This window comes from Zootoca vivipara, chromosome 2 (genome assembly GCF_963506605.1).
Source record: "Zootoca vivipara chromosome 2, rZooViv1.1, whole genome shotgun sequence".
Classification (NCBI taxonomy): Eukaryota; Metazoa; Chordata; class Lepidosauria; order Squamata; family Lacertidae; genus Zootoca; species Zootoca vivipara.
Genome location: NC_083277.1, coordinates 116,212,532 through 116,228,743, shown reverse-complemented (window position 1 = coordinate 116,228,743; position 16,212 = coordinate 116,212,532). Strand labels below are relative to the sequence as shown.

The 16,212-nt window shown below is 46.4% G+C and overlaps 1 protein-coding gene across 1 annotated transcript in view; it reads left to right on the top strand.

Annotated features, from left to right (window-relative positions):
* Nucleotides 1-10,000: 10,000 nt before the first annotated feature.
* The window catches only part of GALNT6 (polypeptide N-acetylgalactosaminyltransferase 6), a 61,257-nt gene continuing 55,045 nt past the window's right edge, over nt 10,001-16,212 (top strand). The window contains exon 1 of the mRNA XM_060272106.1: nt 10,001-10,164. The gene's annotated coding sequence lies outside the window, so the exon portion shown is untranslated. The remainder of the gene's footprint in view (nt 10,165-16,212) is intronic.

Here is a 16,212-nt window from a genome sequence, read left to right as displayed (position 1 = left end):
GTTTAAATAACAAAAATGTATAATTGTAATATATAACTGTATTTAATAAACCAAAAACTAATTATTTAACCTAACCAAACCCAAAACCCCTTATTTATCACAAAGTGCCCAGAGTTGTTGAGCTTTTTTGGGGGAGCTGCTGACCAAAGTTTTGGAGGTTTTTTTGGGGGGTGCAAAAGTTGCTTTGCTTTTTTGGGGGGGGGGTGCTCCAAAGCTGCTGCGCTTTTTTGGGGGGGGAGAAAGAGAACAGAAATAAATGACGAATAATACCTTCGCTGGAACTAACGCGCAGCACTGACATACAGTCTGCCAAAGCGCCAAAAAAACCAGCACAGAACAGGTTAAAAAATGAATGCTGTTACACCCAATCATCGTCTGCGAGAGCGCCAGAAAAAACAGCACAGAAAGGGTTAAAAAACCAATCTCTGGCTACCAGCAACAACAAAAAAAGGGATCCTTTAACATTGGAGACAACTGGTTTTAACAGGAGACAAGCTGTAGCAGAGGAGGAGCGGGAGAACAAATGGGGGGGGACAACAGCAGCGTGAATGGGCCGATGGGGCGCGTGCCAACAGTGAGGGCTCTGTGTGTCACGTCTGACACGCGTGTCATAGGTTTGCCATCACTGCCATAGGTCATTCTAGCTCTTGTTTTCAAAGAACTCAGCTGCTGGATGCAATCAAGCCACTGCCTGGAGCGACAACTTAGTCCTTAGCCCCATCAAAAAGTAATACACCCCCCCCAGTACTGCAATTTTTGCAAGCCAGCAAAGATTTTACAGTCTTTGGAGTTGGTTACCCCTCTAACCTGTAACTGTGCCATAAATTCGCCCCAGTTCCATCGAAGGGCTTCTGCAAGTAGGGTTGGGAGCAGGCGGGGCAGATTTAGGTTTGATGAGGCCCTAAGCCAGGGGGCCCCAAACTAAGACCCGGGGGCCGGATGCGGCCCAATCGCCTTCTAAATCTGGCCGGCGGACGGTCCGGGAATCAGTGTGTTTTTACATGAGTAGAATGTGTCCTTTTATTTAAAATGCATCTCTGGCTTATTTGTGGGGCCTGCCTGGTGTTTTTACATGAGTAGAATGTGCCCTTTTATTTAAAATGCCTCTCTGGGTTATTTGTGGGGCATAGGAATTCGTTCATTTTTTTAAAAAAAAATACTCCGGGCCCCCCACAAGGTCTGAGGGACAGTGGACCGGCCCCCTGCTGAAAATGTTTGCTGACCCCTGCCCTAAGCTACTGAAGGTAATGGGGCCCTTTATATGTCCAGCTGTCCTTTTCAGCAACAAATTGTCACAGTTTTTGTGTTGAATATATGCGATGTGGTAATTTATGGAACTAATAGGTATCTAAAGCCATTTGCACATAACAAAATATGTATTTTATCAAAGTAATTGTTGAACTGAAATACAATTAAGAAGAAGTATATTAATAGTGAAATACAATTAAGAAGAAGTATATTAATAGTGGAATAATTATTAAGTTCTAACTTAAAATGTAGGTACCCTATATACTGTATAGAAATGAGCAAACCCGTGATATTTTAGGGAGCAGGCTAGCAGGCGGGGCCCATGACTTACATCATAGGAGCCTACACAACACAAAACACTGTTGCTGTATGTAGGTTTTATTTTATTTGTTTTTTATCTTATATTTTGGAAATGTAGATCCAGGTTTTTTTCCCTTTACTTTTTTGGGTGGCTCCCAAGAGAGGGGGGGCCCTAAGCTATAGCTTGTTTAGCTTATATGCAAATCCAGCACTGGCTGGGAGTATCTTGTGTCTGAAGCCCTGGAAAGCCACTGCCAATCGGTATCATGCAGAACGAGAATGACCTGATGGTGTGACTCAGTACAGGGCACCTTCCTGTTCTGCTGGCATGGAATTAGGGATGGGGAAAGCTTCGCCTGTCTCATTTCCGACAGGTGCCCAAGCACTAGGGCAGCGCAGTGACAAGGCTCAGCACGGACATGACTGTGGAAGTTTCCACTGAGGTGCATAATGTATCAAAGGTGCCCTTCCGGTCTAAGCGCTTTGCAGAGTATTGGACACGGGTTGCTCACTTGCTGCACATAGTCTGCCAGGCATCCTTCAAAGCTGCCACGTTCATTGCAGGGAGCCTTTCGCCAGCGGAGCTATCAAGAGAACAATCGACAATGTTTCCACTTGACTTGACTAAACATTCTGAAGTGTGTGCCTCCCTTTGTTCATGGAGATTTATTGAAAGATACCCATGCCTATCTGTGCTTAAACAAAAATTCCTTCAGTAGCACCTTAAAGACCAACTAAGTTTTTATTTTGGTATGAGCTTTCGTGTGCATGCACACTTCTTCAGCTCATACCAAAATAAAAACTTAGTTGGTCTTTAAGGTGCTACTGAAGGAATTTTTTTATTTTGCTTCGACTCGGACCAACACGGCTACCTACCTGTAACTGTGCTTAAACAGTCATTTCTATTAGGCTACTCAAGGAAAGGCTATGTTGCCAATGGCATTGGCAGATTTGGCTTGTATGCTAGGCCCTCGCGTTACCCGAGTCACCAGCACTAGTTCAAAAAAGACATGGAGTTGAGTGTTGATTTCATGCTCTTTATTTCAGCTCATAGTAAACACTGACTGAGGGCTTTCCCCCCAAACCTCTGACTATATATACATTATTTACACAATGGGTCCCATGTGATTGGCTGATTCAACTCCCCTCCTGGAGCCTGATTGGGCAGCTCCTGCAGACCAATCAGGTTGCTGCCTTCTGGGATCCTACCTGCCTATTGTTCTAGGACAGTGGTGGCGAACCTATGACACGCGTGTCAGACATGACATGCAGAGCCCTCACTGCTGGCACGCGCCCCATCGGCCCGTTCACACTGTTGTTGTTGTTGTTGTTTTTCTCCCGCTCCTCCTCACACTACAGCTTGTCTCTGCTGTTAAAACCCGGGTCCTTTTTGTTGTTGTTGTTGTTCCTGGTAGCCAGAGATTGGTTTTTTAACCCTTTCTGTGCTGTTTTCTTCTGGCGCTTTGGCAGACTATGTCGGTGCTGCGTGTTAGTTCCAACGAAAGGTATTATTCGTCATTTATTTCTGTTCTCTTTCCCAAAAAAAAGCGCAGCAGCTTGGGGGCATCCCCCCCAAAAAAGCAAAGCAACTTTTGCACCCTCCAAAAAAACTCCAAAACTTTGTTCAGCAGCTCCCCCAAAAAAGCTCAACAACTCTGGGCACTTTGTGATAAATAAGGGGTTTTTTGTTTGGTTTGGTTAAATAATTAGTTTTTGGTTTATTAAATACAGTTTTATATTACAATTATACATTTTTGTTATTTAAACTATAAATATCGCGAAATTATGGTGTTTTTTCTTGATGTGACACACCACCCGAGTTATGCTCGGTTTTTGGGCGAATTTTGACACACCAAGCTCAAAAGGTTGCCCATCACTGCTCTAGGATCCAACAGGCTTCGCTTTCTCCTGTGCAGGAATGCCTTCCTTAAAGTGGCCAGGTGTGGAACAGGTTGCTTCAACTGGCATAGCTTGCATGGCCACAGCCTACCCCTGCTGAAGTTTCCTGTTCTATTACTATTAAAGGGCCAGGAGTAAGTTCCACTTCCCCCCCCAGGCCATCCCAGCATTACTATGTGGCAGTGTGTCAATATCAGCCCCACAGGCATCGGGGGGGGGGGAATAGGGAGTAGCAAGGTTTGCTGCCAAGAAGTGTGGTGGAGTCTCCTTCCTTTAAGCAGAGGCTTGACAGGCATATGTCAAGAATGCTTTGATGGTGTTTCCTGCTTGGCAGGGGGTTGGACTGGATGGCCCTTGTGGTCTCTTCCAACTCTATGATTCTATGATTCTAGGTGTTAGAGTTATATGTCCCAAGTGCCCTGTCCTGTATCCTAAAAAGCCACCTGCTGCCCTTAAACATAGTGGATGCTGTCCATCGCCAGGGTTGAAGGACAAGTCCAGTGCCAGTTCAGTCACCTTGTGTGCATGGATTGGGGGTGGCATAGCTTGTCCTTCATCTTAGCAAAACCTTCTCCTTCATGTCAGACAGCAAGATGGCTTGAGCTGGCCCTTGCACCTATACCTTTAACAGAAGCCTGAGATGCAGAAAAGGGTGGGTGAGCAGGGGGCAAGCCTGAACACTGCTAGTGACTGCAGGGTGAGGGCACTTCTAGACTGCCTATTTTGTGCGGGTGACATTCAGTCACTTACTAGCACATACAGGTTGAACTAGAATTGATTGGGAAGTCTTGTGCAACAAACCTGCTTCCCTCACAGATCAGACTTTTTACACTAAGAAAATGGGTGGGGGGTGCAGTGGAAAGTGTGGAATGACACTTGCTTTGGCACCGCACCATCCCAACCCCCTTACACGCAAATCAGAATATATGCTCATGAAGCAGCCAGCATCATCCAATCTCCCTGCAAACCATTCAGGGTGAATACTTTAAGAACAGGCCACCTAGAAGGGCCTGGAGCTGCTGTTAAAGGGACAACAACAGGAGACAGCGCAAGTGAAAAAAGGGTGGGCAACTGTAAGGTTAAGGTAAAGGGACCCCTGACCATTAGGTCCAGTCGTGACCGACTCTGGGGTTGCGCGCTCATCTCGCATTATTGGCCGAGGGAGCCGGCGTATAGCTTCCAGATCATGTGGCCAGCATGACAAAGCCACTTCTGGCGAACCAGAGCAGCACATGGAAACGCCGTTTACCTTCCTGCTGTAGAGCCAGAGCCTGAGCCTATTTATCTACTTGCATTTTGACGTGCTTTCGAACTGCTAGATTGGCAGGAGCTGGGACCAAACAACGGGAGTTCACCCCGTCACAGGGATTCGAACCGCCGACCCTCTGATCAGCAAGCCCTAGGCTCAGTGGTTTAACCACAGCAGGAATGTGTTTGTTTTTTAAACTTCCTTTTAAAGAAGACTTTTGGTTTGTATATGGTTGGGATTTTGTATCGGTTCTAATCTGCTGATTTAGAATAATGTTTCCCCATCTGCTGGTTTATTTTTGTGGGGTTTTTTTTTTTGTTTCAATGTTTCTCTAACTGGTGTTTTAAAATGGGGGAATGTTGGTATGCAAATACAAAAAACACTGCTTCTTATGCTAGGTTCGTGCAGAAGCTTCCTGGGATACTAACAAACACACACCATGCATCACCCAACTCCAGCATCCCAGCTTCCCAATTGTCTTGCTCACCCCTTTTAGGTTATACAGTACACATCCTGCCTCTGAGTCTGTCCTGTTCCAGCTGCTCTGCCAAGTGGCAGGGGCGGGGGGGGGGGGGGGAGAGAGAGACAGGACTGGTTGGGTAGAAAGCAGAGTGGCCAACAGTAGGTGGAGCCAGAGCCAATGACAGTCTGAGCTAACTAATTCCAGCTTTGTCCTTGTCATCCTCCCTGCCGAGTTCTGCCAGGGCAACACTGACACTAAGGAGGAGGAAGCCGACAGCCGGGGTCACAACCTGGATTGGATGTAAGAAAGGAGGCAGCCAGGTGGGGGCTGGCTGAGGTTGGTGAGGAAGTGCCCCATTTGCCCAAAAGGACTGGTTCCCACAGCCTGCTCCCTGGCAAAACAGCTCTGCTGGTGAAGTTTTCTGCTGGCACCTTTGTCGTGATGGTAGCGTGTCTGTTGTTCTTTTCTTCTTCTTCTTCTTCTTTTTGATACAATTTATTAATTTTATGATAACCAAAAACAAACAACAACAACAAAACCCATTACAATCAAATATTTAAACCATAAGTCTTAATGGACTTCCCTCCACTCCCTGCCCGTTCCATTATTTTATACTTGTTCAAGCACGTCCATATGATCTTATATTCTTAATCATCCAATTTTAAAAACCTTATTCCTATTGTTACAAATGACTTCTAGAAGTTCAACTAATGTAGAAACCTATACACAAAGCTTACATGATATGCATTAAACATTTCTCCTTTTTAAAAAAAAAACAACCAATGTCATTTTTCTTCCTTGGATTTCAAGTTATTTAATATGTCCTGCATAGTTCACTATTTTGTTTTGCCAGTCTTCTTCTTCTTCTTTGCTGGTGACTTTTTCGTTCTGTAGAGATGGGCTGGTTTTGGCCTGGCATCCACTCTCAAAAACAGGAACCAAGTCTTTCACACCATAAGGCCATCAAATCCTGTACCTCTCAATATCATAACTTCAATTTTTTTTAACAACAATCATTTTCCACATTCTCTTCAGGTCTTTACAGTATATGTCTTTTCCCAGGCCTTTTAAAGATATCTTTATTGTCATTGTCCCCTTGCGGGAACAACGAAATTACTCGGTTGCTACATCCACTCAGATAAAGCATTCCGCATAATCCAAAATTACAAAACCTAATTAAAAACAGTAAATATAATACAAATAACAAATAAAATAAGATGACTTCAAAGTCCAGGCTTTCCATTTAAGGCCAAAATCGCTCTAGAGAAGAAACTGTTCCTGAGACGGCTCGTTCTTGCCTGCATGGTTCTATATCTCCCCCCCGAAATAATTTTACATTGCCACAACATATAATAACATATAATAACCTCTAATACTTTTTGCCCTCCCTTCCTGTTTCTTCTCTAACACAGTCAAAGCCTCCCAAATAATTTCACATAAGATACAATTTTTGTCTTGGATCACTCTTACTTTACTTCCACCAAAGGATTGTGCCTTAAATATCCACAGTCGCAGTGTGGATTCACTGAAGGACCTAGTGAAATTAGCAAAGTTCCTTCAACAACAGATGCCTGAAATCTGTCACACCTGCAATACAAAACACACTTATTCTTCAAAGAAACTGAAATGGGTCACCCCTGCTCTGATGTTGATAAATAAGGAGGCAGGCATGAGTAGAGCTTGGTAGGCACCCTCGGCGACCAGCTTCCCTTCTCTCTGTGTGTGAGAAGTGCCATTTTAAAAAATGCTGGTCACCTTGAACAGTCTGAGATACCTATTAGGTCCATAAATTACACAACAGACACACAACAGAGCAAGAGCCTGTTCAGTGGTATGAATGGCTTCATGACTCTAAAAGGCCTCTCAAAACATTTATATTTCAATCCCCTTTGAATTAATTTCTATCCATCCTTGTGGTTTGTGGATGCTTTTGCTGCTTATTTTTAAGGAGTTGGAATTGTAGGTTTCAAATCCTTGGTTCCACACATGCTCCATTTCCGCATTAAACACATACCTCGAGAGGTGGGATATAAATATTTTAGTCAGTAAACAAAAAGGACATCTTTGCTTAAAACTCATGATGTGAAAACCAAAATTAACATCAAGCCAAGCCACATAACGCAACAGAACCCCGCCCAGAGGGAGGAAGTGGGTGGAGAGTCCCTCTTTCACAAACACTCATCCTCTTCAAAAAATTGTGGGCTGGGAGATTTGCAATGACAGCTGGATCACCAGTCTAGACGGGGAACCAGTCACAAAGACGTAGAAGGAACTGGATGGTGATGGTGGAAAATGTTCTCTTTGCTTGTCTTCTCCTGCTCTGGAAGGTAGGACTCAAACCAATGGCTTCAAGCTACAAGAAAGGACATTCCGACTCAACATTTGGAAAAACTTTCTGACAGCAAGAGCTCTTTGACAGTGGAACAGACTCCCACAAAAGGTGTCCTTCCTTGGGGGGTTTTAATCAGAGGTTAGATGGATATCTGTCATGGATGCTTGATGGGGGGGGGGATCTGCCATTTCAGGGCAGGATCCAAATGACTGATATATGCAAAGCTGGTTTCCCCCAATGCTTAAGATTCCATATCTGACTCACAGTCAGCCTGCCTCTGCAGAGCTTTTTACAGCAACCCAACGAATTATTCTAAGACACTGAGAAGCAATAATGAGTGGCTAGGCAACCTTTTCTGTTTGGCAGTTACGGGGCTGGTGATCATCTATTCACCCTTTTCCCGAGTCAGTTTGAGCTGCCTAAGGATACAGGATACAGAGCTGGCGTTTGTTCTGTCGTTTTATTGCCTCATCATTTAGTGGTTCAACACAATGCCTCACAACTTTGTGTCTGCAGCTATGCAAATCTGTGCAGACACTTCTTGAAAACTCAATAAATCAGGTCCTCCTTAACAAGAGGGCACATGTTGCAGTGTGACCTGGCAACCAGACCCTGTGTTGTGGGTGGGAACGTTTGGATGGCCACAACACCCTATTGGAGGTCCCTCGGTGCTGGGTGCAATTGGACCAATGGGATGCCAGCGAAATTGTATTGAGGGACCTCCATTTAAGCCCATGCACGTGTCCCTGATCTTCCTCTTTGGGGCCAGTGCATCAGAACATCCGCCCACCTCTCCCTATATTTAGGGCTTGTGCACTTGACCTTGCTATGCCGTCGTGTGTCGTCTGTCATTGGGACAGGGGCACGGCAGGAATTTCCCCCACTTGGCTGATTGGCTGGTGCCATTTGGGTTTCACCTGCCGTGTAGCAAATCATCACAACTTGTAGGGTTGCAGATAGGCTCTGGTTCAGGTGATAGGGGTGGCAGAGCGGTCTGGCCATCTCTATGCGATTAAAGGAATCCTGGGACTCTTGGTTAATCAACCTTCAGAGGGGTTGTGCCCTGAGCCAGAGTCCAAGGGGGGCATATGGCTGGACACCAATTTCCACTTTGCTGGGTGTTCACCCTAGGCTGACCTACGGTGTGCCCTGGGTCAGTGCTGCCTGCAAGGGTGCAGGGAGCTAGTCGAACCGGAGCCTATGCAACCGCTCACTTGATTGTAATCAATAAAGTTGTGGCCTAAATTCTGCCAAGAACCAAACCAAAAATTTGAGTCCTCTCTGAATTTATTTGGGGAAAGTTAAAGGGTCTACACTCGCAAAATGGTTAATGGGTTTTTTTTTAATTGTGTTGATCTGACATTTTTAGCAGTGTACAGTTCTGAAAAGGTTGTGGTGAGGTCTAACTGCCTGCAAGCATGCTTGTCCTTTATCTCCCCACCCCTTCCCTGCCCTGCTAGCTCTGTCGCACGCTCTAGCTCTCTGCCACTGTCTCCTTTCTGGGTTTTGATTCCTCTCCCTTCTCACTGCATTACGTGGCACGCTTACTATTTGAATCATGTGCCTGGGTAAACTATATTAGATCATTGCAGGAACCACAACCCCTCTTGTTGTAGTTTTGAAACAAAACAGCTTTTTGGGGGGGGAGGACTGTAAACTTTCGTGGATTAGGGCCCATTTAATCAGGTGTGTTATCTAGCTAGCTATCATTTGGCCACGGGGACCAACTAGTCCAGCCCCCTGCAATGCAGGAATCTTTTGCCCGAGTCCACGAGATCCTAACTAAAGAAGAATGGCAACTTAAAGAAGACGGAATATACACAGCTTGCCCAAGAGAACAAGAAGAACATAGGTTTAAAGAAGATTGGAAAATGATTATTGAATATAGGGGGGGGGGTTGTGTATACATGAAAACGTTGGCAGCATTAAGATAAATTCAACAATGTGAACAAGTTTTTTGGGATGTAATGATGGAATACTGAATGGTTTAGTTTATGTAAAATATGCAAGGATTTATGATATAAGAGAAGAAGGGAAGTCACTGACATTTTAAGGTTGTTTAAATGAATATTCTAAAAGTGTAAAACAAAAAATTTATACACAGTGCTTTTTTGGGGGGGACAGGGGTATGCATACCCCTAAACATTTTGTGAATCTAAGTTTGGCCTCATTGAGGGGCAGTATTTCAATATGAGTAGGAAAATGAGAGTACCCCTAAACATTTTTTTATAGAGAGTCTCACGCTCTACCAATGGAGCCTGCTTCTTCTCAACCCGGAGGGCCGCCTCCGGTTCACTCAGCAATGAAGCGGGGCCCGAAGTGTGCCCAATGTCTGCTGCTTCCCGCTTTGCCAGGGGTTGGACTAGATGACCCCTGGGGGTACCCCCCAACGTGGCGCTTCAACGCTTCCGGGCGCTAGGACCCAACGTGCGAGGCGCCTCGCTCGGGGCGCGCCGCCCGGCCCTAGGACCCAGCGGCGCCGCTCCGAGATACACCTGTGCCTGGGGCGGCGGAGTTTCCCGCTGGCTCGCCCGGGGTCGGCGGCAGGTGAGAAGTCCGGCGGGCGGGACCCGCCTCCTCCGGGCTCCACCTGCGCGAGAGCGAAGGCTACCCAGCAGTCGTGGCCAGAGAGCGCGCCGACCTCCGCGCCGAAGTGGTCCCGTCCCGGTCGAGGTGAGTGCAGCCTCTTCGCCTTTGTGCTTTGGACTCCGGGAATCGGGGCGCGGACCCACTTCCCTCTAGGACTGGGGAGCCGCTGGGCTGGGCTCCTTCCTTGGCCAGGGGGCAGACGCGCGCCCCTCCCAAGCCTTGGTGGCTTTCCCGTTTGAGGAGGAAGCGCATTTGGGGACAGGGTGCCGTGGGGTAGATGCTGAAGGGGTGGGGGGCTTCCCTCTGGAGTTGGGGTCAATTCGTGGCTGCGCGGGGATGCTTTAACCTGTGGTGCCCCCGCCCCTGCCCCCAAAGCGTCCTTTGCTTCAACTGGTGATACAAATATACATTAGAAGGCTTTAATACTTTCCCTCTTTTTAAAAAAGCCGTTTTAAAGAATGGCGATCAAAATAGAGGGGGGTACTTTAGTTTTGTGTTTGTGTCTCCCGCTAAAACTATTGCCTTAGGAAAGATGGGGGGGGTATGGTTCGGTTGCGTTGGAGGTGAGTTGAGAGATTGGACCTGGCTACTTCAGATGTCTTCTTTCTGCGGCTGCTGCTTCCTCCTGCCTGTCTTCTCCCTCCCATCCCACCCTCCTCAAACTATCCTGAACAAATGAAAAGCGGGTTTTGCCACTGGGAGTAAACCGCCTTACGATCCATTCACTTGTCAGTTCCTTCCAGCCCTTTCCACTGGGGTAGAATATTGCACTCGGACGGACTTGAACGAGGGGTGGCTTCTTATTGTGACACAGGCGTTGCACTCAGGTCTCTGGTTCACAGGTTCGACGGGTTTTGAACCAATACCGAAATCTTGCAAAACTTGTTTGATCGGAGCAGAGAGCTGCGATTGATTCTGCGGATGTATGTGTATGTAAGTGTGCACCACAGGAAGCGGCACTTTTCTCAAATCTCCTTCGATTGCCTAAAGGCAGACTGTGGTATGTGTCTCTGTGATTTTGAAATGCTGCGCCTATCCTGTATTAACATCATTCACAAGTGCACCAAATAACCCCCTATGAGGTTCAAATGCTCATTTGGCATTGCAAATTTAGGCATGACAGTTTTTGGGAGGCTTGCAAGGTGCCCTTCATGTTGCAATGATGATCCTCATCCCATGTAATCAGAAGTAGCCAAAGTGGTTCCTTTCCACTGTTTGTTGTTGTTGTCCAACTCTTTGTGTGGTCCGACTCTTCGTGACCCCATGGAGCAGAGCACGGCAGGCACTCCTGTCTTCCACTGCCTCCCGCAGTTTGGTCAGACTCATGTTCGTAGCTTCAAGGACACTGTCCAACCATCTCATCCTCCGTCGTCCCCTTCTCCTTGTGCCCTCAATCTTTCCCAACATCAGGGTCTTTTCCAGGGAGTCTTCTCTTCTCATGAGGTGGCCAAAGTATTGGAGCCTCAGCTTCAGAATCTGTCCTTCCAGTGAGCACTCAGGACTGATTTCCTTCAGGATGGATAGGTTTGATCTTCTTGCAGTCCATGGGACTCTCAAGAGTTTCACCATGATTCAAAAGCATCAATTCTTCAGCAATCAGCCTTCTTTATGGTCGTTGGACTCCAACTCCCATCATCATTGGCTATTGGCCCTGCTGGCTGCTGCAGCTGATTGAAATTAGATATTCAACAACATCTGCTCTAAACTCCACCTGCAGTTGTAGTTATTGTTGTTACTCCATTGACTAAAGAGAGACCGGCAGAAGCAAATCTCAGAATGGACCTTCTCCAGAGGTGCTGGACTCTCCTTCCTTGGAGGTTTTCAAGCAGAGGTTTTTAAGACCATCTGTTTTGGATTCTTTAGTTGAGATTTCTGCATTGCAGGGAGTTGGACCGCATGGCCCTTGGGGTCCCTTCCAATTCTATGGTTCTAACTGTAGTGAAGAGTATGTTCAACAATGTATGTAGTAAAGGAGATTTGTATTATCATGTATTGCAACTGGGGGGTGAGAGATGTTAGTTTGTTGGAGACTACCTAGTCCATGGGTAGGCAAACTAAGGCCCGGGGGCCGGATCCAGCCCAATCCCCTTCTAAATCCGGCCCGCGGACGGTCCGGGAATCAGCATGTTTTTACATGAGTAGAATGTAATATTTAAAATGCATCTCTGGGTTATTTGTGGGGCAAAGGAATTCATTCATATGCTGAAAAAGTTTGCTGATCCCTGATAGTCGGTTGATAATGGAGGCAACAGTTTAATCAGGGACATCTGTGTTCACAGCTTAGGCTTTCAGTACAGCTCAGTTGCTTTGGACAAGTTAGCACAAATGACTAAGGAAGTTATTGTATCCATTTGAAAGATTGGATTGGCAGACACCACAATCCCACCACCACCAAAGCAACAAAAGTAAAACTACAATTAAGGAACGATTAGTCGCTGCAGTCATGCCACTGATGTTTCTCTTTTGAGATTCGACCTGCCCAGCCCACCCAAACCCCCTGCCACAAGTTGGGACCATTTGCAATCCCACTCTCCACACCACCACCCCCTGTGAAAAGTATGCCCATGTCAAGAGAATGATTCAACATGTGCTCAGATCATGGGTCATTTTTTGTCTGCAACACAGGGCAGCACTCACAAGATGGCAAAAGTGACAGTGAATACACTCATCTTCTGATGAGGAAAAAAATCTCGGCTGTCCAGCCTTTCTGCAGACAACTTGATGTGCAAAGTTGGCTCCTATGCATGTATGAACTGAGTCTGCAATCAGATTATACCACTACATTACTGACCTTCCCCAACCTGGTGCCCTTTAGATGTTCTGCACTGCAACTCCCATCAGCTTCAGCCACTGTGGACCAAAGGTTAAGGATGATGGGAGTTGTAGTCCCATGACATCTGGAGGGCCACAGCCTAAACTTGACTTTATTTCTTTTTTTAAAAAAAAAGTGCAAACAAAAATTGCTTAGGGGGCAATGGCACCACAAATATGTCTTCAGTAAGCAGTGCATTGAAAAGCTGCATTCATTTTTATTTCCTCCCCCTTCCCCCTCCCCAACTTTGCCTAAAGGTAGGTGAGCTGCTGCCACTCAACTGAGCATTAGATGTTTTCCCTTCCAGCCAGCCTGATCTCAAGCTTTTTTTTCTGGAAACGCTGAGTATCTTTACCTCCATCGCTCTGTAAGAACCAATGAACTTCCATCGTTCCAGCAGATATATTTACGTGTATGCAGATGTTACAGGTGGGTGGGACGGGAGGAGAAGTCTGTGGGTGATATGATGTGCAGCTACCGCAGGTGAAAAGCAGTCGATCAGAACTCATTGTTACACTGTTGTATGGAGGTCGACATAATGTCATCGGGGCAAGATTTCAGGGCACTCATCCAGAGCCCAACTCAGTAGTATGAGCAAGAGGGCTCCAAAGGTTGGAGGATTATCACAATTTGAAGTAATGCACAGTGGCGAACGGTGCCGCTTGGCTGCGCGGGGCGGGGCATTGCTCCGCAGCACGCATGCGTCCTGACCGCCCCCTACGCCCCTCCCTTGCTACGCGTCTGGTAATGCACATTGCCCTCTAAGGTGCTCACCCAGCCACCCATCAACACCATTCAGTCCAGAGTCTATAATAGCAAAACTGAATAGCAAAACTGCATGTGTTACAGGGGGGTCAAATTTAAAGGTAAAGGGACCCCTGACCATTAGGTCCAGTCGTGACCGACTCTGGGGTTGCGCGCTCATCTCACATTATTGGCCGAGGGAGCCGGCGTATAGCTTCCAGGTCATGTGGCCAGCATGACAAAGCCGCTTCTGGCAAACCAGAGCAGCACATGGAAACGCCGTTTACCTTCCCGCTGTAGCGGTCCCTATTTATCTACTTGCATTTTGACATGCTTTCGAACTGCTAGGTTGGCAGGAGCTGGGACCAAGCAACGGGAGCTCACCCCATCACAGGGATTCGAACCGCCGACCTTCTGATCAGCAAGCCCTAGGCTCAGTGGTTTAACCACAGCGCCACCTGGGTCACATTCCCATAAATGCTGCAATTCCTCTATGAGCAGATGAAACTCCAGACTTCTACACTGTACCTGGGAGAAAGATCCATTGAGTTCAATGGGACTTGCTTCTGAGTAAATGTGCATAGGATCAGGCTCCGCATTGATTTTTTGTTTTTTAATGCAGCAGTGGTCTTGTTGAAGGCCAGTGCACACCTTTTATACAGGTGAGGAAGTTGTTGAGAGTAAACCATTTTTCTTTTATTTTTTAAAGGATTACCTCGTGCTCTTTTCCCTCAGATGGCGAGAAAGTGGGGGATTTTTAGAGTGCAGTCCTGTGCCCGTCTGCTCTGTGGTAAATCCTGCCTGATGGAGTTTATTCTCAGGAAAGCGCCTATAAAAGATTGCATCTTTAAAGTCTAGTTCAAATGAAGGGTTAACCTCTGTGCCAGCTAGACAGCCCTGCATGGAAAGGTTAGCAGCTGCTTGAAAGATAACAGCCTTTCTTGCCACAGAGTTAACTGACGCAAGACTAAACTTGCTAGATCGCTTACCGTTTCTTTTTTAAAAAAAAATTGGCTGATAGTGAGTGGTAACTCAAGGGGAGAGCAGTGTGAACACCAAGGAACATTTGAAAGCATCATCACCTGTGGATTTGATCAAAACCTTGGTTTTCATCTTAAATATAAAAAAATGTATGATTTCAAGTGGGGACTATTAGTGGGGGGTGGGGTTCAGAATCCCCGCGACAGGGTGAGCTCCCATTGTTTGGTCCCTGCCCACCTAGCAGTTCGAAAGCACGTCAAGTGCAAGTAGATAAATAGGTATCACTCTGGCGGGAAGGTAAACAGCGTTTCCGCGTGCTGCTCTGGTTTGCCAGAAGCGGCTTAGTCATGCTGGCCACATGACCCGGAAGCTGTCTGCGGACAAACGCCGGTTCTCTTGGCCCATAGAGCAAGATGAGCGCCGCAACCCCAGAGTCGTCCGCGACTGGACCAAACATTCAGGGGTCCCTTTACCTTTACTCTTTGTTAAAACAAAGTAAAGGGGTTGAGGAGGATTAACAGCGCAGGTGCACAGATGCCCCTTTTATTGCACATTCCTGAAGATTTCTGCTCATGACAGTGTTAGGGCAGTTTCGCCCAATCCCGCAAATTTGCAATACTGTTTGCACCCGCAAAAGTTTTGAGGGCAATCCTGCCGCCTCATTTCCAATCAGTGCATGTCCGGTACAGTAACTTCCTCCTCCAGCTCCGTAACTTTTCATACCACAAACCTTCCAGGGTGATGATGGAATTGCCCTGCTTTTGCGGCACTGCAGCCTCTCCGGAAAACAATAAAGTACAGTACCAGCTCTGGGGAAGCATTTCGGAACAACTTATAAAGCAGAATAAGGCCCCATTAAGGCACATACCAACTACATGTTGCAAAGAAATGGCAGACAATGAGATTTCTTTATCCTCTTCCCTTGTCATAGTAACTCTGAGTGCTGAACTGAGTTGTGGGTGGTAGTATTATATTGCTGCTCCAGATGCTCTGTTTATTAAGCATTCATCCTGATTTGCTTTCGGAAATCTTGCACAGAGTTTATATCTGAACTTCATTGAGCATTCACTTTCATTCATTTGCTGGGCAATTAAATGACAACAATCATTAATCTTGCTTTACTTTGCATTGTGTTTACACATTGTACCCCGACTGTTCGCTCCACACTTTTAAAAATGTATTTTCCCCTTGCTTTCCTAATCCTAACCACGAAAAGTCTGTTTCTCTATCCCCCCTCCCCCCCGAGTGGACTAGTTGCCCTATGGACAGTGTGCTTTAATTCACTTTAATTGTGCAAACCTAAATTTCCCAGAATGCGCTTGAATTCCTCCCACAAAATACTGACAGTCTGGGTGGAGGCACCCTTAGTTTTATGCATTTGGCAGAACCTGCTCCTCCCCTCAACCCCCTCCCACTGGAGTAAACTGGATGAATTGCCTCTTCTAGCATTCCATCAAAATGGCTTCTTTGTCTGAGACATGGGCTGCTAATGTGCTCTGTCATATTTTGCAAGGCCTATTTCACAAGTAGCAGGCCTAAGCCTACAATTATATCATCTGTTAATGATGGAGTGCTTTGAAGTGAAAGTAGTTTGG